The following is a 23,876-nucleotide window of genomic DNA, read 5'->3' as shown; positions in this document are numbered from 1 at the left end:
CCACAACTACTGAAGCCCACGCGCCTAGAACCCATGCTCCGCAACAAGAGAAGCCACTGCAATGAGAAGCACGCATACTGCAACGAAGGGTAGCCCCCACTCGCCGCAACTAGACAAAGCCCACATATAGCAACAAAGACCCAATGCAGCCAAATAAAAATAAATAAATAAATAAATAAATAAAAACTATTTAGAGTTATTGAGTCTCATTTTCTAAAGGTATGGAACCATGAATCTAGTTCATACACCAAGGTCTTCTAGCTATAGAAAAACCTGCAAGACTGAAAAATAACTGCTTCCCAAAAGGGTGAAGCAACTCACAAAAGACAACACAACATTTTAAAAATTAATTCCATGAGAGAAAAATAAAGCCAGGGGAAATTAAGAGTTTAAAAAACTAATATGAAGTCAGTGGTAAAATTAAAACCATAAAATACACTATAAGGTAGAGGTGACCCTGAAGCTCAGTAACAGACAACACCAAGCTGCATCCAGTAGAAAGTAAGGTTCTATCGTGTACTACAAAGCTCGGTCTCTAGAAGCAGAGGGAAGCATATGAGCAAAGGTTCTTATTAAACAAGCATCAATTAATATCAAGTCAAGATAAAATTTCTAGCATACAGAAATAAAGCTGTGTCTGATCAAAGACTTGCCCACGTTTCATTAAGCAGGAAAGAAACATGCTTAAGTCATGTCTTATGGAAAAGAAGTCATGAAGAGTATTTAAAATCAGAAATATTTGTTCAGCTGGGCCACTTCAAGTAACGTTCAACAATACTGGAATACTGGAAGTGCACAGAACGTGCTCAGAGCTGATGGGCATCAAATTTGCTGAGAAAGGAGAACGTGGATAATAATGGGTGTAAACTTAGTAGGACTTAGCATTAATCCATCCTAATGAGGCCAGCATCTGGGAACACAGCCCATGCAGTAACAGCCATAGGGAGCATCACTCAATGATGCTTCCAACTTCCCTGTGACTCATTTCTTCAACACAAGGTCTGATGTTTTTCTTTGAAAAAGAAAAAAATAAGAAACTGAATTTTACCCAAAATAGAAAGCTGGGGGCTTCCCTGGTGGCACAGTGGTTAAGAATCTGCCTGCCAATGCAGGGGACAAGGGTTCCAGCCCTGGTCCGGGAAGATCCCACATGCCACGGAGCAACTAAGCCCGTGCACCACAACTACTGAACCTGTGCTCTAGAGCCCGCGAGCCACAACTACTGAAGCGCGCGTGCCACAACTACTGAAGCCCGCATGCCTAGAGCCCGTGCTCCGCAACAAGAGAAGCCACCGCAATGAGAAGCCCGCGCACCGCAACGAAGAGCAGCCCCCGCTCTCCACAACTAGAGAAAGCCCGCACGCAGCAACAAAGACCCAACACAGCCAAAAATAATAAAATTTTGTTTTAAAGTTATAAAAAAACAACTAGAAAGCTGTATTTTAAGGTAAAATACTATTAGAAAAACTAACCGAAAACACTTGAACTACTTATAAAACAAGTAGCCAAAGCAAGATAAAATACCAGATTTCTCTCTAAAACACAACTTGTTCCCTGCTAGCAAAGAGCCCAACATAGCTTGGAGGAAGATTTCAATTTGCTCCTCCCCCCCCCGACCCCACAATCCACAAACAAAAAACACAACAAACAACTCAACACCATTTTTTTAGAAGACTTCAGTGACTGATTTCTCCTTCAGCAAACTCAATGACCTGAGACAAAAAACTTATATCCTATTTTCTTCTACCTACCCTCTCCATCCCTCCCAACACCCCACCCCCCGTAAAATCCAGCAAACTAACTATTTAAAAAATTTTTAAATCTATTACAGAGTTGAAAAAGTTTCCAACCAAGAGATGTGTGTGAACACTGACCATTCGTCTATATCAGGCTCTGTTCTGGGTCTTTGATGACAACACTGGGGAAGACACAGCCCCTGGCCCCTAAGTTTTAGAGTCCGATGGGAGAATAGAAACAAGTCAGAAGGCAATTAAAATATCAAGTCCTGAGTGGTGCTATAGTGCTAAGTATAAGAGAAATATAGGGGACACACCTAATCCAGGTATGGCAGAAAAATATAAGGCTTTGTGAAAGAAATGACATCTAAGTTAAAGGCTAAGTAATTATGGGAATTAAGAAAAACAGAAAGAACCAAATGGATTATAGGCAGAGAAAACATGTATGCAAAAGCCCTGATACTAAGAGAGTGATGGGGTTGAGGAAAAGTAAAGTTACTTCACTATAGCAGAGCCAAAGGATGAAAATTTCAGCCAAAGGGCAAAATCCATTGAAGAAGTTTATTAATTCATAATAAACTATGGGGCGAGGCACCTGTGTTATCTGCTGGTTCTCATGGTGACCCTGAAAGGGCCATACTGTTAATCTCTTTTCCACAGATGGGAAAAAGGCTCCGTATGGTTGAGTCACCTTCGCACAAAGCCCCCAGTCTTCCTATCCATCATTCTGGGGCTTGATGTTCAGACACGGAAGCCCCATCACCTCTTCCTTATATTCTATGAAAACACATCTTCAAATTTATGTGGAGAATAAGCAAAGCACTGGAAACCTTTAGTGAAAATGCATGCAGCAGATCCAGCCCTAGCACATAGTAGGCACGCAAATAAGTTCAATAAAGGCTTATAACAAGAGAAGCAGAGGCAAGGAGGGGCTAGGCTCTGCAGCTCAGGGAAGAGAGATAAAAATGACCCTAGGTCCACAGTTCTGTGGGCTGGACAAGGTCAAGCCTGAGCTGGGGCACGCACCAGTATCACCTTGAATCTGATGCTGGACTGTAGCTATCTTTTCTGTTATGTACGAAAAGGCACCAGTTATTCAGCAACATGTCCCTCCTTCTTCCTCATTTTCTGACAGGAATGGCACATCTGCTGTGCAAAATGACAAGCTGTACTCTGAATAGAAATCTCGCTACGTTTTGAAGCGCTTAATCTTCATGTGTTTCCCTGTGATTACAGCCCCCACTCTTGAGATCGTGGCCCTACCATTTATTTGATATTTGAGAGCTGACCGCAGTGTGGTCCTATTATGGCAGGCTGAATAATGGTTCCAAATATGTCTACTTCCTAATCCCTGAAACCTGTGAATGTTACCTCACATGACAAAAGAGACTCTGCAGATGTGATTAAATTAAGGATCTTGAGCTAGGGAGGTTATCCCCAATTATCCAAGTGGGCCGGATGTTATCACAAGGGTCCTTATAAAAGGGGCACTAGAGGAATCAAAGTCAAAGAGAAAGCCATGTGACAACACAAGCGGAGACTGGAGTGATGCACTTTGAACCTGGAGGAGAGGCTACAAGCCAGGAAATACAGACAGCCTCTAAAAACTGGAAAAGGCAAGTAAATGAATTCTCCTCCACACCTCCAGAAGGTACCAGCCCTGCCAACACCTTGACCTCTGAGACTGCTTTCAGACTCCTGGCTTCTCGAACTGTAAGAAAGTAAAATTCTGTTGTTTTAAGCCACCAAGTTTGTGGTAATTTCTTACAGCAGCAATAGGACTAATATACCTACATTTATGTTAGCATGAAAAACAAATTTTCTGTGCCAGCAATCCCCCCTGAATTGCTTTAAAATAGTCCAAAAAAACAACAAAATTAGGGGATATCGATAAAACAAGAACAGAATACTGATAATCTTTAAAGCTGGGTACATGGGGGTTCATTATACTATTTTCTCCATATGTGTATATTTGGAAACTTTCAAACTACAGAATTTTAAAAGTCACTTTAAAATTCCTAAGGAAGAAGACATACAGATGGCCAAAAAGCACATGAAAAGATGCTCAACATGATTAATTATTAGAGTAATACAAATCAAAGCTACAATGAATCACCTCACACCAGTCGGAATGGCCATCATCAAAAAGTCTACAAACAATAAATGCTGGAGAGGGTGTAGAGAAAAGGGAACCCTCGTGCACTGTTGGTGGGAATGTAAATTGGTGCAGGCACTATGGAGAACAGTATGGAGGTTCCTTAAAAAAATAAAAATAGAACTACCATATGATCTAGCAATCCCACTCCTGGAATGTATCTGGAGAAAACCATACTTCAAAAAGATACATGCACCCCAATTTTCATTGCAGCACTATTTACATTAGCCAAGACATGGAAGCAACCTAAATGTCCATCGACAGAGGAATGGATAAAGAAGATGTGGTACATATATACAATGGAATATTAGCCATAAAAAAGAATGAAATACTGCTATTTGCAGCAACATGGATGGACCTAGAGATTATCATATTAAGTGAGGTAAGTCAGAGAAAGACACATATCATATGATATCACTTATATGTGGAATCTAAAAATAAAATGATACAAATGAACTTATTTACAAAACAGAAACAGACTTTGAAAACAAATGTCGGCGGAGGGATAAATTAGGAGTTTGGGATTAACTATACACACTACTATATATAAAATAATCAACAAGGACCTACTGTATAGCACAGGGAACTCTATTCAATATCCTGTAATAACCTATATGAGAAAAGAATCTGAAAAAGAATGGGCATATGTATAACTGAATCACTTAGCTGTATACCTGAAACTAACACAACACTGTAAATCAACTACACTCCAATATAAAATAAAAATTAAACTGAAAAAATTCAGCTATAAAATAAAATTCCTAAGGAAGATACCACATGTCGACACCTTCCCCAACATCTTTGTCATCTCAGGATGCTGTAACAAATACCAAAGACTGGATGGCTTAAACAACAGAAATTTATTTCTCACCGTTCTAGAGGCTGGAAGTCTAAGATCAGGGTGCCAGCCTGGTTGAGTTCTTGGTGAGGGCCCTCTTCCTGATCTATAGACAGTCACCTTCTTGCTATATTCTCACATGGCAGAGAGAAAGCATCTCTTGTGTCTCTTCTTATAAGGGCACTAATCCCATTCATAGGGCTCTACTCTCATGACCTAATTATCTCCCAAAGGCTCCACCTCCTAATACCATCACATTGGGGATTAGGGCTTCAACATATAAGTTCTGGGGAGACAAACACTCAGTCCACAGCACTCACTAAGTCCAGATGAACCAGTTTTCCCCCCAACATTGGAACAAATTCTTATTTCTTTAGTCAAACACCATATCAGATTACTGACTGGTGGTTATGGAACACGTGACAAAAAGTATGCACCTTTAAACATGTTCTCAGTGTGTATGAGAGGCACATGGGAACTGAGCAACTGAGGAAGCATTCATGTCTCCTGTATCCCATTTCTCTAGGATAGAGGATCATGGAATAAGACAATGTCCAAAAATTCTCCACCCGAATTATTATATTGCTTTTTTGGCTGATCATATATAGGTAAATCTATCTAAGATGATGAACACATCTCAACTCTGTAGAAGTCAAAAAACAAAATGTATCTGAGCTATATCTGAACAGGTGGTTTTGGTCTCAGAGAGCCCCAGCTGACTGTGTCCTGCTCCTCAGGACACACATCTTGAGAGCTGGTGCTGTCAACAGAGCTTTCCCAAAGCATACCACCACCTCTGCCACACAGCTATCACAACCACAGGCGGCTGTTCCAACTAGGCTGACCCAGCCTTACAAAGCAAGATAGACAATAGAATCATGTCCTTCCACCAAACTGCATTTGCTACATGCACCAAAAATTTTAAGAAACACCTCAAGGCCCAAGCATTTCCAGTTCACTCGAGAACAACTTCAAAGGCCACCTCGTGACTCTGTGCCTGGGTCCACTCCATAGGCACTTACACAAACACAGGCCAAAGCCAATTGTATGCATCACAGCAGAAGGACCGCATGTGAAGAGGCAGCTGGAGGAGGGGAGGTATTCAGGATGCTATCAAAACTCAGATTTTTAACTCACACTGGAAGGAAGGTCCCTACAAAAATCAGACAATTGTTCTGCTGTTCCAGAGTAACCCAAAAGTAGGAAGAACAAGCTGGTCACATTTAAGATTCAGTCACCGTGCCAAAAGCATCCAATCTCTCAGGCAGTACTTTCAGTCTCCCCCCAGATTCTCAGGAGAAGCAGGTGCAGGCCCCTTGCTGAGGGTGTTCTGCCATCAGCGTCACCAATGTGAACTGCTTGTGGCATTTTATGATCCAGGACCCTTCTTGGCTTGTTATAAGAATTATTTTCAATCACTAAGACTCTTCACGGTATGAAAAACATTGCAGGAAGTCTTCTGAAATTAAGGTTGGAAAAGTCACTGCTTCTCTGTGGAAGTGCATGGAGAAAACATGGTGGATTTTAAGTATATAAAGCTAACGAGGAATCAAAACCAGTTTGAGATATGCCTGTTAAACTACACCGCAAATTTCTGTCATGGAATAAAAAAGCATCCCTGATAGTGAAGGCAGTTAAGTTCACTTCCATCATTAAACAAGAGTTTTTGTAAAAAGTAATATTTATGGACAACAAAGGAGGTGTTGGGAATAAAACATTTGAGCATTTGGCTAGGGAGAATGCAACTATAATCTTCCAAGATGGACTTCCCTGGTGGTTAAAAATCCGCCTGCCAATGCAGGGGACACAGGTTCGATCCCTAGTCTGGGAAGATCACACATGCCTCGGAGCAACTAAGCCCGTGCGCCACAACTACTGAGCCTGTGCTCTAGAGCCCGCGAGCCACAACTACTGAAGCCCACGCGCCACAACTACTGAAGCCCGTGCGCCTAGAGCCCGTGCTCTGCAACAAGAGAAGACACTGCAATGAGAAGCCCACCCACCGCAACGAAGAGTAGCCCCCGCTTGCCGCAACTGGAGAAACCCCATGTGCAGCAACAAAGACCCAAGCAGCCCAAAATTTTAAAAAATAATAAGATAAATTTATTTTTTTAAAAATCTTCCAAGAGGAAGAATTTTTCAGATACATACATTCATTTTGGGTGACTTCAGGGAAAGAAAGACTGAGATAAAGAGACCACACCATGGCAAGGTAGGTTCAGAAGTAGAGATTAAACATTTAGAAATTTTTATGGGAAATTCCCTGACAGTCCAGTGGTTAGGACTCAGGACTCGGCGCTTTCACTGATGAGGACACAGGTTCAATCCCTGGTCAGGGAACTAAGATCCCACAAGCTGCATGGTGTGGGGGGAGAGAGACAGAGACAGAGACAGAGAGACAGAGAGAGAGAGAGAGAGAGAGAGAGGGAGGGAGGGAGGGAAAAGAAAGAAAGAAAAAGAAAGGAAGGAAGGAAGGGGAAGAAGAGAAATAAGGAAAGAAAGAAAGAAAGGAAGGAAGGAAGGAAGGAGGAAAGGGAGGGAGAGAGGGAGGGAGAGAGAGAGAGGGGAGGGGGAGAGAGAGAGACAAAGGGAGAAAGAAAGAGAGAAAGAGAAAAAGAAAGGAAGGAAGGAAGAAAGAAAGGAGGGAAGGAAGGAAGGAAGGAAGGGAGGAAGGGAGGAAGGGAGGGAGGGGGAGGGAGGGGGAGAGAGGGGGAGGGGGAGAGAGAGAGAGAGAGAGGGAGGGAGAGAGAGAGGGAGAAAGGAAGAAAGACATTTTTATGGCAGATTGCCAGGAATTTTATGTCTGCTAAATCTAAGAATAAAGACCAGGACTTGTCTTTTTGACTGACTTTAAAATTTCATTTTTCTAACAAATTTTGCATTTTATAAAATGTCAGTGATTGATTAGAAATTTAAAAACCTCATCCTTGGGACCTCTCTGGCAGTCCAGTGGTTATGACTCCACGCTCCCAATGCAAGGGACCTGTGCTCAATCCCTGGTTGGGGAACTAAGATCCCACATACCACACAGTGTGGCCAAAACACAAAACAAAACAATAAAACAAACAAACAAAAAACTCATCCTTCCATGAAGCTAGGGAAGGAATGACCTAGAGCAGTAATTCTCAATGGAGAAAACCTGACCACTTCGGGGGTGGTTTTAGAAAACTGTGGGTCCTCTGGGGTGGGGGAAGAGGGCCTCACGAACACTGGACAGGCAGAGACCAGATATGTCACACATCCTGATTTGTGCAGGGCAACCTCACACAGTGGAGACACCCCAGCCCTGCACAGCTCTTCAAGGTCCTTGACATTCATATACACAAAAAGCCCAATTTTTCTGAGCATATACCCTAAGTATTTATTGCTCAGTTTTAATATATACTCTATCTTCCAAAACTGCAACCACCATGTCAATCAATATACAATTATATTTTGACCTGCTTATCACCACTATAGAGAATCGCTTAACTGAGAGCGACACAATGTTGAGTCACCCATGTCATACCTGTATATTATCAGCACCAGCACTGGTCTGCTGAGGATTAGTCTATAATAATACAAGTACTGTACAAGTACTGGATTATTCCACTATGCCTCAAGCTCTGGTCATGCCCAAGTGTTTATGTACTGAAAAATTATTTTGTATAAACTATTTCCCTTCTATTTCTTCTTTCTGGTATCACTAGGATATTATACTGATTTTTAAATTTTACATATTTTAAAGTATTTAAATACATATATAATTATATTTTCTGTGACTTTCACTTCAGGACTGTAATTGGGACATTAGGAAATGCTTGTTAAAAAGAGGGTGCAGGGGGATTCCCTGGTGTTCCAGTGGTTAAGACTCGGGCTTTCACTGCCGTCGACCCAGTTTCAATCCCTGATCGGGGAACTAAGATCCCACAGGCCGTACAGTGCGGCCAAAAAAAATAAAATAAAATAAGCAATAAAAGCAAGCAAGCAAACAACAAAAAAAGAGGGTGCAGGTCTGAGGGTTGAAAATGCAAGTCTCTTTATTTAAATATCTCAGTGTTCATTATAGGTCAAACATAGTAAGAAATTATAGTATATCTAAATAAAAACATACTGATGAAGTTAGTGGTCCAAGTCACAAACAGACTTGCAGGGGAAGTGAGAGGTCACATTCTTATTTTTACATATGAGATGACAGAACTACTGCAGTTTAAAAAGGGGGCTTTAGGGTCAGGTTGCCTGGTCTGAATCCCACTCATCCAATGTTAGCTGTAAAACCTAGGCAAGTCTCGCCATTTTCTCAGCTACCTCCCCTCCACCCCCTAAAGTCAGGATAGCACTATTTCCTTTCGATATCTAGGGTTGACTGGATGAATCAAATGAGACTCCTGAAGAGTTTAGCATCCTGCCCTGCCCATGGTCAGGGCCCACGTGTATGCTATTAAGTTGATCTAAAACTTAAAGGCAGAGTAGTAAAGAAAAGAGGGGAATAAGAGCTAGGAATGTAATTGTGAGCCTAAAAATGAGTGAAAATGGACAAATCAAATATAGGACTTGTTAAAAAGAAAAAAGACTGAAATATCAATTCACTACCATCAATCCAACTAAGCTAATGAAACGATTTTAATTCTTTTTATACACACTTGTACATGGAGGAAGAGTGACACAAAACAACATTAGACCAAGAAAGAATCTATCAAGATGAACACTGATCTCTATTTGGGTTATGGTCATGTTCTGAAAAGCATCACATGACTTCATCAGTTCAACTAATGCTTACTGAACACATCCTTTTGTGTGTAAGAACCAACAACTGAGGAATCCTGAGAAGATGTCAGTGCACGTATACTACACATCTAGGGAAGACCACAGAAAATTACAGCCTTTCTCATCCCCACATGAGAATAACTCTAAATAGTAAGATTGTATTTTTGGGTAAGACCAAGTAGGCCATTCAGCAATACAAAAGTACAAAAGGGAAAAAAATACCCCGAGTACTGAGGCAACCCTGCCTCTCTGGTTGCTGATGCTAAAATTAGAAACAGGATTAAGAGTGCCCTGCCATTCCCAGTTGGTTTACTGTTCTAAACCCCCTGCCTGGGGACTTCTCCCTCCCATATGTTAACCCTGAATATTTTGTTCATTAATGTCAGAGGTGGGAAGCAATAGGAAAAGAGCAAAAAATGAAGGCTTTTATAAATTTAAATGTGAAATTATCTCTCTTTTAGCATTACACACACATCTTCAGTACTGGATCACATGGACAGTTTGAATACAAGCTTCTTTCTGTAAATGATAGCTAAGTGCCTGCTCAGCCTTAATTCAACCAAGGGTTACCTATGAGAAAAAAAAAAACCTTAAAGCAAGTTACTTAATAGTTACTCTATTCTTAAGAAATAAATGATTCGGGCTTCCTTGGTGGCGCAGTGGTTGAGAATCTGCCTGCCAATGCAGGGGACACGGGTTCGAGCCCTGGTCTGGGAAGATCCCACATGCCGTGGAACAACTGGGCCCGTGAGCCACAACTACTGAGCCTGGGCGTCTGGAGCTTGTGCTCCGCAACAAGAGAGGTCGCAACAGTGAGAGGCCCGCACACCGCGATGAAGAGTGGCCCCCGCTCGCCGCAGCTAGAGAAAGCCCACGCACAGAAGACCCAACACAGCCAAAAATAAATAAATAAATAAATAAATAAAAATTAAAATATAAAAAAAGAAATAAATGATTCAATATCATTTATTTCTCAAGAGATAATTTCACCTCTTGAAATTTCAAAGTAACAAGAAAACTATAAACTGAGTGGGGATAGTCTACCCTGTTTCTCCCATGGAATGATGATAAAATCTGGACAGAATGTATGACGCAACTATTTGAAGACTCTGAAAAGTATATGAGGGACTTCCCTGGTGGCACAGTGGTTAAGAATCCGCCTGCCAATGCAGGGGACACGGGTTCCAGCCCTGGTCCGGGAAGACCCCACATGCCGCGGAGCAACTCAGCCTGTGCACCACAACTACTGAGCCTGCGCTCTAGAGCCCGCGAGCCACAACTACTGAAGCCCACATGCCTAGAGCCCGTGCTCCACAACAAGAGAAGCCACCACAATGGGAAGCCCGCATGCCGCAACGAAGAGTAGCCCCCACTCGCCTCACCTAGAGAAAGCCTACGTGCAGCAACGAAGACCCAACGTAGCCAAAAATAAATTTAAAAAAAATAAATTAATTTTTTTAAAAAAAGAAAAGTAGATGATAGCAGGTGGAGCGGGGAATTTAAAGTACCACCAAACGTGAGATGATTTAGTCTGCCCTTCTTCCCTCTGGTATGCCCCAGTCTGGACTTGGGGCAGTTTAAAACTTGGAAATTGTTACTGAGCACAGACAGAACTCGAGGAGAAGTCCTGTAGCTCTGGCTTGAAGACCAGGAAAGGGGTACCTAAAACTCTGATGAAGGGGAAGAACTATGGTTCCAAGGGGGTGGGTTGAATCCTATTGCTTTTTTGCCCCTGTCTTCCTGCCACTTAGCCCCAGACATGAGTGCAGTCATGAGAAGTGCACAACCAAGCAGGGTAACTGAGGCCCTATCTTTTCTGGCTGAAGAACCAGAAAGAGAAGCCCTTGGGAATCAAAGTAATAATCAGATCATGCAAAGGGAGGAGCTCAGGAAAGCAACTGCATGAAGTTGTTTAGGAAATCCTGGATTTAGCTCCAATATGCACATGCTTGCATCAGAAAACAAACAGCACACCCAAGACTTTGAGAGCAGAACCGTGGGAGAGATCATCACCCAGGTCCCAAACTGGCCACCACTGAGTGCTACTACACACATGAGACAGATCCAAAGAGTACTTCAAAGGCTTCAAAAATGAAGTGAGATTGGAACCATAATCCACAGAAGGCTGGTTGCAACTTGCAGCCTGAAGCCAATTGGGTCAAATTGTATTCTAAAATGAAATTATCAACATTCTCCATAGGATCTGAACCAAGATCCAGAGTCTCATAATATTATATTCAAAATGTTCAAGGTACAATCCAAAATTACTTATATAAAGAGCTAGGAAAATCTCAAGTCGTAGGGGATAAGGTAATCAACAAATGCAAATGCCAAGAATGACACAGATGTTGGAATTATCTGACAGACTTTAAAGAAACTATTATAAAAATGTTCCACAAAGGGTGAGCACTCTTGAAAAGAACAGAAAGAAAATGTCCAAGAAACAGTAGGTATAAAAGAAATAAAAATTTAGAACCAAAACACAATAACCCTAAATAAACTCACTGGATGAACAAAATAGCAGACTGGAAACAACAAAGGAAATTGTCACTGCTCACGAAGACAGATCAATAGCAATTATTCAATCTGAGCAACTGAGAGAAAAAATGCACAGACGCTCGAAGCCCTGTGGGAAAATACCAAAAGCCTAATTCACGTTATCGGTATCTCAGAAAGACAGGAAAAAGGAAAAATATTTGCTGAACATATCTTTGAATAAATGGTTACTGAAGTGCTCGCTTCGGCAGCACATATACTAAATATTGGAACAATACAGAGAAGATTAGCATGGCCCCTGTGCAAGGATGACACACAAATCCGTGAAGCGTTCCGTATTTCTTAAAGACCTAAATGTAAGGCCAGACACTATAAAACTCTTAGAGGAAAACATAGGCAGAACACTCTATGACAAAAATCACAGCAAGATCCTTTATGACCCACCTCCTAGAGAAATGGAAATAAAAACAAAAAGAAACAAATGGGACCTAATGAAACTTAAAAGCTTTTGCACAGCAAAGGAAACCATAAACAAGATGAAAAGACAACCCTCAGAATGGGAGAAAATATTTGCAAATGAAGCAACTGACAAAGGATTAATCTCCAAAATATACAAGCAGCTCATGCAGCTCAGTACCAAAAACCAAACAACCCAATCCAAAAATGGGCAGAAGACCTAAATAGACATTTCTCCAAAGAAGATATACAGATTGCCAACAAACACATGAAAGGATGCTCAACATCACTAATCATTAGAGAAATGCAAATCAAAACTACAATGAGCTATCACCTCACACTGGTCAGAATGGCCATCATCAAAAAATCTACAAACAATAAATGCTGGAGAGGGTGTGGAGAAAAGGGAACCCTCCTGCACTGTTGGTGAGAATGTAAATTGATACAGCCGCTATGGAGAACAGTATGGAGGTTCCTTAAAAAAATAAAAATAAAACGATCATATGACCCAGCAATCCCACTACTGGGCATATACCCTGAGAAAACCATATTTCAAAAAAATAGTCATGTACCACAATGTTCATTGCAGCACTATGTACAATAGTCAGGACATGGAAGCAACCTAAATGTCCATTGACAGATGAATGGATAAAGAAGATGTGGCACATATATACGATGGAATATTACTCAGCCATAAAAAGAAACAAAATTGAGTTATTTGAAGTGAGGTGGATGGACCCAGAGTCTGTCATACAGAGTGAAGTAAGTCAGAAAGAGAAAAACAAATACCATATGCTAACACATATATATGGAATCTAAAAAAAAAATGGTTCTGATGAACGTAAGGGCAGGACAGGAATAAAGATGGAGACAGAGAGAACGGACTTGAGGACACGGGGAGGGGGAAGGGTAAGCTGGGGTGAAGTGAGAGAGTAGCACTGACATATATACACTACCAGATGTAAAATAGATAGCTAGAGTAGCATTGACATATATACACTACCAGATGTAAAATAGATAGCTAGTGGGAAGCAGCCGCATAGCACAGGAGATGAGCTCAGTGCTTTGTGACCACCTAGAGGGGTGGGATAGGGAGGGTGGGAGGGAGATGCAAGAGGGAGGGGATATGGGGATATATGTATGCATATAGCTGATTCACTTTGTTATACAGCAGAAACTAACACAACATTGTAAAGCAATTATACATCAATAAAGATGTTAAAAAATATATATATGGTTACTGAAGATTCCCCAAATTTGGCAAAAGATATAAACCTATAGATTGAAAAAGTTCAGTGAACCCCTGTGAGATTATAGAAAATACATATATTGGTCTCCCAGCCTCAACCCCTCCTCTTCCTGGCACAGAACTCCTAAAATTCTTGTAATTTCCTAAGTGATAAGAGCACTAGGTTTATCTCCTGTTCTACTGAGGAAACTCTAGGTAGGTTCTTGGATGGCTCCTGGCTGGGAGCTGGTCACCAGAAAGACCAAGCCATGATCAGAAGCCTGGAATTTTCAGCCCCGTCCCCTGTCCTCCAGAGAGGGGAGAGGTGCTGGAAATGGAGTTAATAATTGATCATGCCTACAAGAAGAAGCCTCCATAAAATCCCAAGAGTAGGGGGTTCAGAGAGCTTAAAGGTGGGTGAACACATCCACATAGGGAGGGTGATGTACCCCAACTCCACAGGGACAGAAGCTCCTGCACTCAGGACTCTCCCAGACCTCGCCTTATATATCTCATCTGGCTGATCATCTGTATTTTTTATTATATCCTTTAATAAACTGGTAAATGTAAGTAAATGTTGCCCTCAGTTTTGTAAGCCACTCTAGCAAATCAGTCAAACCCAAGGAGCGAGGTCTTTGGAACCTTCTATCTATATCTATAGCTGGTTGGTCAGAAGCACAGGTGATGATAACCCAGGCTTGTGACTGACACATGCAAGGTGAGGGCAGGGTGTAGTCTTCTGGGACTACTGAGACCAGAGGCCCTTAACCTGTGGGACCTAACATTATCTCCAGGTAGAAAGTGTTAAAAATTCAGTTAAAATTGTAGGACACCCAGCTGGTGTTGCAGAGGATTGCTTGTTGAAGGGAAACATCTCCACACATTGGGTGACCAGAGTGACAGAAGTGAAGTGTTCTGAGTAATAAAGGAGACACACAGGAAAAAAAAACACATAATAGGAAAGAACTGGGTTTTTCCCAACACAGGGGGAAAACTAGGTTCTTTCCGTTTACAACCTCAAACAAGATAAACCCAAAGAAATCTATCTCCAGGCATATCAGAAACTAACTGTTGAAAATCAAAGACAAAGAAAAACCTTGAAAGCAGCCAGAGAAAAATAACACATTACTTACAGGAAAGTGGTCCTCAACTGGGGATTATGTTGTCCCCAAGAGGATATTTGACAACGTCTGTTGACATTGTTGATGATCACAACTTGGGGAGGCAGGGAGCTGCTGGTATCTAGTAGGTAGAGACTAAGGATGCTAATAATGAGCCTACAAAACCCAAGTATGTGCTGCCTTTAAGAAACTCATTCAAACTATAATGTTACAAATAACCTCAAGGTAAAAAAATGATGTAATAAGATATCATGCAAACACTAATGAAAAGAAAGCTGAAGTGGTATTTAATCTCAAAGTAGACTTCAGAGCAAAGAAAGCTAACAGTGATAAAGAAGGACATTACATCATAGCAATCCTAAGTGTATACAGACCTAACAACAGAGTTTCAAAATACATGAAACAAAAACTAACAGAACTGAAAAGAGAAATAGACAAATCTATGATTATACTGAGAGATTTCAATACTCCACTCTCAGGAGTGGATGGAACAAGACACCAAAAATCACCAAGTATACAGAACTGAACAGTATCAACCAACTGGACAAACACGCTACCCTACATGAAACATTTCCCAAGATATACTGTATCTGTCTAAAACAAAGATATAAAACAAGTAACAACAGATTTTAAGGAAATATAAACATATAAGGTATGTTTACCAACCATAATGGAATTAAACTAGAAGTTAATAACAAAAAGATAACTAGAAAATCTCCAATTATTTGGAAATTTAAACTACACAGTCCAAAAAAAAAAAAAAAAAAATCCACAGGTCAAAGAGGAAGTCTCAAGGGAAATCAGAAAATATTTTGAACTGAACAAAAATTTTAAAAATATACCAAGATTTATGGGATTAAGTGCTTTAAAGGGAAATTCATAGCATCATATGTTTACATTAAAAAAAAAAGAAAGGTCTCCTATTAATAACTCAAGCTTCCACCTTAAAAAACTAACAAAAGGAAGCACAAAATAAACCCAAAACAAGTGGAATAAATAAAATACTGAAGAGCAAAATCAATGAAAAGAAAGAAAGAAGGTAAAGATCAATGAAACCAAATGCTGTTTCTTTGGAGGAAAATAAATAAATAAATAAAATGGATAAACCTCTGGCCAGACTGACAAAGATGATGAGAGAGAGAGAGAGAGAGAAAAAAAGAGAGAGAGAAAAAAAAAGAGAGAGAGAGAGCAAGAGATCACAAATTACCAATATCAGGAACAAAGGAGATAACACTATAGACCCCAAAGTCAATTAAAACATAATGAGGGAATACTGCAAAACTTTATGCACCTCTATTCAACAACTTGGATGAAATGAACCAATTTTTCAGAAACTACAAATCACCAAAACTACGCAAGATAAAATAGCCAAAAAAGCCCTGTAACTATTTTAAAAGACTGAATTTGAGCTAAAAAAAAATAAATAAGTCTTCTGAGGAAGAAATCTCTATGCTCAGGTGGTTTCACTGGCAAATGCTATCAAACATTTAAAGAAATAACACCTACTCAGCACAACCTCTTCCAGAACACATAAGCAAGCACTTCACAAGACAGTTTGAGGCTGTATTACCCTGATAACAAAGTCAAAGACAATACAAAAAAATAAAACTACAAACAAATATCCCTAATCAAGAGAAATACAGTAAGTCGTCAACCAAAAAGTGAGCAAATTGAATCAAGGAATATGTTCAAAGAATAAAACGCCACAACCAAGTGGAATTTATCACAGGAATGTAAGATTGGTTCAATATTTGAAGGACAATGTAATCCATTGTAGTAACAGCCTAAAACAAATGTATGATCATATCAATTTATGCAGAAAAAGCATTTGACACAAACCAACATTCACTCATTATAAAGATGGTCAGCAAACTAGGAATATAAAGAATATCTTCAACCACATAAAGGACATCTACAAAAACCCTACAGCTAACATTTTACTTAAAGGTCAAAGACTGGATGTTTTCTCACAAAGGGTAAGAAAAAGGCAACGATGTCTACTCTCATTCAAAGAACTCGGCAGTGTAACAAGGCAAGAAAAGGAAACAAAAGGCATACAGATTGGAAAAGAAGTGAAACTATGCCAACTTGCAATGACATGATTGTCTAAGTAGAAAATTTCACACAATCTATTAAGAAAACAAACTTTTAGGGAAATTCCCTGGCAGTCCAGGGGTTAGGACTCAGAGCTTTAACTTCCAGGGCCCGGGTTCAATCCCTGCTCAGGAAACTAAAGTCCCAAGCCTTGCAGAGCAGCCAACAAAATATAACAAAACATTTTTTTAAAAAACTTTTAGAGCTAATTAGTTTAGCATCAATGTAAATATACTTAACACTGCTGAACAATATGCTTTAAAATGGTTAGTATGGTGAATTTTATGTGTACTTTACAGTTTAAAATAAAAAATCATTTATAACAGCAGGCCCTCCCAATTTAAATACATAGGTATGAATCTCACAAAACACATGTAGGACTTGTTGACTTCCAGCAGAATTTTTAGAACCAAAAACTGGTTCTAAAATATATATGGAAAGGCAAAGTAACTAGAATAGCTATAACAATTTGAAAAAGAATAAGGTTAGAAGAATAACACTACCCAATTTTAAGACTTACTATTTAAAGCCACAGCAGCCAAGAAAGTATAGTATTGACAAAGGGATAGACATATAAATCAATGGAGCAGAATAGAATCCAGAAATATTCACACAAACATGGCCAAATGATTTGTGACAAAAATGCAAAGGCAATTCAATGGAGAAAGGACAGTCTTTTCAACACACTGTGTTGGATTAACCAGACATCGATATGCAAAAAAATGTGTCTGCCTAAGCCTCACACATTATACAAAAATTAATACAAAATGCATCATAGGTCTAAACGTAAAACATAAGGCTAGGGACTTCCCTGGTGGCGCAGTGGTTAAGAATCCGCCTGCCAATGCAGGGGACACGGGTTCGAGCCCTGGTCCGGGAAGATCCCACATGCCACGGAGCAACTAAGCCCGTGCGTCACAACTACTGAGCCTGTGCTCTACAGCCCGCAAGCCACAACTACTGAGCCCGCATGCCTAGAGCCCGTGCTCTGCAACAAGAGAAGCTACCACAATGAGAAGCCCACACACCGCAATGAAGAGTAGCCCCTTCTGGCCGCACCTAGGGAAAGCCTGCGTGCAGCAACGATGACCCAACGCAGCCAAAAATAAATAATTAAATAAATAAATTTAGATTTTAAAAAAAAAACAAAAGGCTATAAAACTTCACAACAGGAGAAAACTTTCATAGGCTAGATTTAAGTATAGAGTTTTTAGACAACACACCAAAAGTACTATGCAAAAAGGGGGGATGGTCGAAGTAAATAAATTGGACTTCATTAAAGTTTAAAACTTTTGTTCTGATAAAGAAAATGATAAGGGAATGGAAAGAATTACTGATCAGGAGAAAATATCTGCAAATCACATAGTTGACTAAGGACTTGTATCCACGACAGTTGAAGAACTCTCAAAACCCAATAATAAGAAAATAACCCAATTAAGTAGCAAAAGAGGTAACCAGACATTTCAAAGAGAATATGCAGAAGATAATTAGTACATGAAAAAATGCTCAACATCATTAGCCATTACAGAAATGTAAATAAAACCAAAATGAGATACCACTACACACCTATTAGAGTAGCTAAAATAAAAAACATCAACAATACCAAATGCTGGTGATGATGCTGACCATCTGGATCACTGAAAAATTACTGGTGGAATATATACACTACCAAACGTAAAATAGATAGCTAGTGGGAAGCAGCCGCATAGCACAGGGAGATCAGCTCGGTGCTTTGTGACCACCTAGAGGGGTGGGATAGGGAGGGTGGGAGGGAGGGAGATGCAAGAGGGAAGAGATATGGGAACATATGTATATATACAACTGATTCACTTTGTTATAAAGCAGAAACTAACACACCATTGTAAAGCAATTATACTCCAATAAAGATGTTAAAAAAAAAATTACTGGTGGGAATGTAAAAATGGTACAGCCACTTTGGAGATGAGTTTGTCAGTTTCTTATAAAGTTAAACATATTTATCATATGACACACACCAACTCTTTATTTGTTGGCAGGGGCAGGTGGATATGACTCCACAAGGTTATCATGGGGGTGTTTTTTTTGGTGCAATAGGATTACCCTATATCCTGACTGCGATGGCAGAACACAAATATATACATGTTAAAACTCAAAGAAATTTCTACCCCCAAAAAAGTCCATTTTCGAGCATATTTAATTCCATACTTTTTTTTATAATAAGCTAGTTGGCAGGAAGACACCAAGAACATGATAGACACCATTGTAAAAGCAATTATACTCCAATAAAGATGTTTAAAAAAAAAAAAAACATGATACAGTCATAAAGAAAAACAACAAGACTAACATCTTCCTCACCCTGTAACCCAAGTCTCTATAACATACTGTCCTGTCTGAATCCTGAAGACTCCCTTTTTCTAGGATGAACAAACAAGGGGCCCCCAGTTTATCTGAATGGCATGCCACTTCCAATGGATTTCAATACTCATTTATTTTGAAGGATGTTAAGAGAGATTTCCTATCTAGTAGTTTACCTGTATCTGACAGAGTATTGTAAGCTTTCCTGACCATCAATCTTTTTTTTTTTTAATAACTTTATTTATTTATCTTTGACTGCGTTGGGTCTTCGTTGCTGCGTGCAGCTTTCTCTAGTTGCGGCGAGACGGGGCTACTCTTCACTGCGGTGCACACACGTCACATTGTGGTGGCTTCTCTTGTTGCAGAGCATGGGCTCTAGGCGTGTGGGCTCAGTAGTTGTGGCTCGCGGGTTCTAGAGCGCAGGCTCAGTAGTTGTGGCACACGGGCTTAGCTGCTCCACGGCATGTGAGATCTTCCCCAACCAGGGCTCGAACCCGTGTCCCCTGCATTGGCAGGCGGATTCTTAACCACTGCACCACCAGGGAAGTCCCTGACCATCAATCTTAAAGCTTCTTCTTTAAAATCAGGCTTATTTCCCTCCATTTTCTTCTTGGGCTCAGTAACTTATCCCTATTTTGGTTATCAAATGAGCCCTATATTCATCCCTAAAATACACTCAATCTTAGTTTCCAGTCAAAGTATTTAAGTTAAATCCCCTTAAAGAGAAGGAAAAGGGTCTCAATGATGAAAACAGAGCTCCTGTGAAGAAGGTAAAAAAATAAAAGTTACCTACAAACCTATCACACCACTGTTAGTGTTTTGACTTTTGCCCTTCTGGGCTTGTCCTTTTATGTGTGTTCTTAAATGGTTTATATGAGTAAATTAAACATTCTTAATTTTTTCAGTATTTTGAAATAGTTGACTCATTTTCTCCTTAGACTGAAGTTTTCACTATTGTTTTTGTTTGTTCGTTTGTTTTTTGTTTCTTTATTTTTTTGGCCACGCTGTGCGGCTTGTGGGATCTTAATTCCCTGACCAGGGATTGAACCCAGGCCACCACAGTTAAAGTGCCGAGTCCTAACCACTGGACCGCCAGGGAATTCCCTTCACTATTGTTTAAAGAAGAAACTCTCACTGTGGGGGGGCGGGGGGGGGGGGAGAGACACAAATGTCCCATTAAATTAAAGGTTAACTCTCACACCTCATTTTGATATCCACTGAGTTTGATCCACTATTGTACACATCACAGTGTTAATAGAATAAAACTCACATTTGATTCAGTTCAACTGCTGTCTAATAGGCGTCACAAGAAGTAAAAACTTCAGTGTGGGACTCGGAGTTTTGTTTTGTTTAAATGTACTTCTGTGCTTTCAAAAACAGGAAGAAAAAAAAGTTGAGGGAGAGAGAAAAGGGAAGCATATAGAAGGGCAAGAAGCACCATGCCATTTCCCCCATACTTTGCGCTATGCATCTCTTCCATTTGGCTATTCCTGACTTGGATCCTTCATAATAAACTGGTAACAGCAGCAAGAGGTAGGAGCAAGAAGCAGAGGTAGAGAGGAGAGGGAGAGCCCAAAGTACTGTGTAGGACACAAGGGTGATTTTTAACCTTATTCCTAAATCATCTTTGATCCCACCAGAGTTTTTGTTTTTTGTTTTGGGGTGTTTTTTTTTTTTCTTGGCCTCCTTTATCAACTTGTGCTACTTGGTAGTCTACTTGGTTTATAAATGCCTTCTTCTAAATTACCTGAATGCCCTTCTAGAATAAAGTGTATGATTACAATTCAACTTGTTATTCTACCACTCATTCTTCGAAAAGTTTTATGCCAAGTGATGCCAGGCACTGAGGATAAGATAAGTCTCCTGTGGCATAAGAAACACATATTTGGTCTTTGCCCCTGGTTCCTGACACAGAGCTCCTAAATCCCATAGAGTTTCCTGAATCATAGGAGTGACAGGAGTGTCTTTTATTCTGACGAGGCAACTCTCAGTGGGCCCCTAGATAGCTTCAGGATGAAGGTCTGGTCGTCAGAAAGACTAAGGCATGATTGGAGGTTTGGAACTTACATCCTCACTTCTCCACTTCTCGGAAGAAGAGAGGGGCTGGAGACTGAGTTAATCACTAATGGCCAGTGATTTAAACAATCACACATATGTACGGAAGTCTCCATAGAAACCTAAAAAGACTGGGTTCGGACAGCTTCTGGGCTGGTGAATATGTGGCAATGTGGGGAGAACGGGAAACGTGGAGAGAGCACGGAAGCTCCACGCCCCTTTCCCGTACCTTACCCTATGCATCTCTTCCATTTGGCTGTTCCTGAGTTGTACCCTTTATAGTAAATTATAGTAGTAGTAAGTAAGGCACTTTTCCTGAGTTCTGTGAGCCATTCTAGTGAATTATCAAAGGGGAGTGGGGGCATTGTGGGACCCTCCATCCAGATTTATAGTCAGCCAGGCACAAGTGTGAGAAGCCTTGGCATCCCACTGCACCTGGCACCTGAAATGAGGGCAGTCCTGCGAGACGGAACCCTTAACCTGTGGCGTCTGACACTAAATCCGATAGTTAGTATCAGAATTGAATTGAATTGTAGGACACCTAGTTGTTGTTGGAGGGTCGGAGAAGTGGTATTGGAGAAGACACCATGTATCTGATATCAGAAACGCTGTCAATGAAAATGACAAAGGTCCTCTCTCTCGATGTTCTCAATCAAGCCAACAAGGCTCTTACTTCACACTTAGGTTACCATTTTGCACAGAAAAGAACAAGGGTAAGTATTTTTAAGGCTCTTGAGAGTTTAAAACAAAGATCTATTGGATCCTGTGCAGAAAAAAGATGTAAAGTTTAAAAATTTTCTAAGTTTTTTAAAAGTCACTTTGTTTGCCTGTTTGGCCATGGAGCATTGAAGTTTGGATAACTATTACATTATCTCCCACCCCCTAGTAGTTAACTTCTTTTCCTCTCAGTCTTTATTCATGGGATCGCACTTATTCCTAATCGCCAATCTAAACAGAAACAGATTGGTGCTTTGTGACTATCTAGATGGGTGGCATGGGGTGGGAGGGAGGTCCAAGAGGGAGGGGATATAGGTATACATACAGCTGATTCACTTCATTGTACAGCAGAAACTAACACAACATTGTAAAACAATTTTACTTCAATTAAAAAAAAAAAAAAGAGGAAGAGACACAGGGATGTGTGCACACAGAGGATAGGCCATGTGAGGACACAGTGACAAGGCAGTCACCTAAAAGCCAAAGAGAAAGGCAAGAAACCAATCCTGTTGACACCTTGATCTTGGACTTCCAGACTCCAGAACTGTGAGAGAATAAGCTTCTCTTGTTTAAGTCAAAAAAAAAAAAAAAAGCCAGAAACAGAGATTTACCAATTATTTCTTCTTTAATCTCCCATGCCTTCAAGTGAATACTGCTGAAACCAGAAACCTCTTTTTTTATGACCTTTCCTATTTACAACCATAAGTAATCTGTTTGTGGTTGTGGATAGTTTAATGTAATTCAGACAGAAAGGACCAATTGTTTTCATTTGAAGAGTTACAGGACTCATTTGCAGATTATGAAATGGAAAGAGCAATTTCACAACTTGGCACTAACACAGAATCTTAAAATTAGTGCTCAGGCACCTCTAAAGATGATTTTAAAGCTTGAGAACACACAACAGTAGCCCTCCATGGCCACCCCTCCATAGGCTGGTCGTGCCTACAGGCTGTTTTTCCCATTTACCGCTGGTGAGATGCTTTAAATGGTTGATGTACGACTGACTCCTCTACAGGGTGGTGGCCATGGGTACAGGAAAGCGCACCAAAGGCAGCATGGGGTGGGGGTGGGGGGACCTTAAGGACACCAGGTGTCCTGTGGCCAGAGAGCAAATGAATGAAGGGAGGAGAATGAAGGATAACCTCAAGGCTAAGCCCACATGACCTAAGTCATATTAAATTTCACAGAGAAAGCAAAGCGATGATTCAAGAGGGAAAAAAAATCGGTTTTAGACAGCTTAAATTCAATGGGTATTCAAGTGAATGTTTGCTTCCAAGTAGAAAGCAAAAACAAAAACAGTAGGAACAAATGGAACTTCTAAGAGAGGAAAAACAAAGAGTGCACAGAAATGTTCACATTTAAGAATGGAGAAGCACATGTTGGGGAATAATACACAAGAGTAACCATGACTAAAACCTGCAGGGAAAGGAACTGAGGGCATAAATGCTGCCAAGAAAATGAACAACCGGGACTTCCCTGGTGGTCCAGACTCTGCGCTCCCAGTGCAGGGGGCCCAGGTTCAATCCCTGGTCAGGGAACTAGATCCCGCATGCCGCAACTAAAAGATCCTGCACACAGCAACGAAGATCCCGCCTGCCACAACTAAGACGTGGCGCAGCCAATTAATTAATTGATTAATTAATATTTTTAAAAAAGAAAGAAAATGAACAACCAAGGAAATGCCAACACATGTGGTCCCAAGAGGAGCATGATCACACTGTAATCTCTAAATACCATTTCCCAAGAAAGCAGGCCTTTTGAAGAAAGGGCCGAGTCCACTCCTTGAAACAGGAAATGTACACGACAAACCTGGAATTTCTTAAACCAACAATCAAGGAAGCTATCAACTACTGAGGAAGCATCAAAAGGACAGGCCTCTCAGGATACGATAATTTCAGTA

General features: G+C 40.5%; 1 protein-coding gene and 1 non-coding gene across 2 annotated transcripts in view; one reads left to right on the top strand and one right to left on the bottom strand.

Moving 5' to 3' along the window:
- The window catches only part of IGF2BP3 (insulin like growth factor 2 mRNA binding protein 3), a 140,835-nt gene that overhangs the window by 66,318 nt on the left and 50,641 nt on the right, over positions 1–23,876 (bottom strand). The window lies entirely within an intron of this gene.
- LOC133097108 (U6 spliceosomal RNA) lies at positions 12,207–12,314 on the top strand. The gene has a single exon (XR_009701981.1). It is a non-coding gene; the product is annotated as a U6 spliceosomal RNA (small nuclear RNA).

The sequence above is a fragment of the Eubalaena glacialis genome, chromosome 8 (genome assembly GCF_028564815.1).
Source record: "Eubalaena glacialis isolate mEubGla1 chromosome 8, mEubGla1.1.hap2.+ XY, whole genome shotgun sequence".
NCBI classification, from domain to species: Eukaryota; Metazoa; Chordata; class Mammalia; order Artiodactyla; family Balaenidae; genus Eubalaena; species Eubalaena glacialis.
This window is presented reverse-complemented; position numbering and strand designations above follow the sequence as displayed.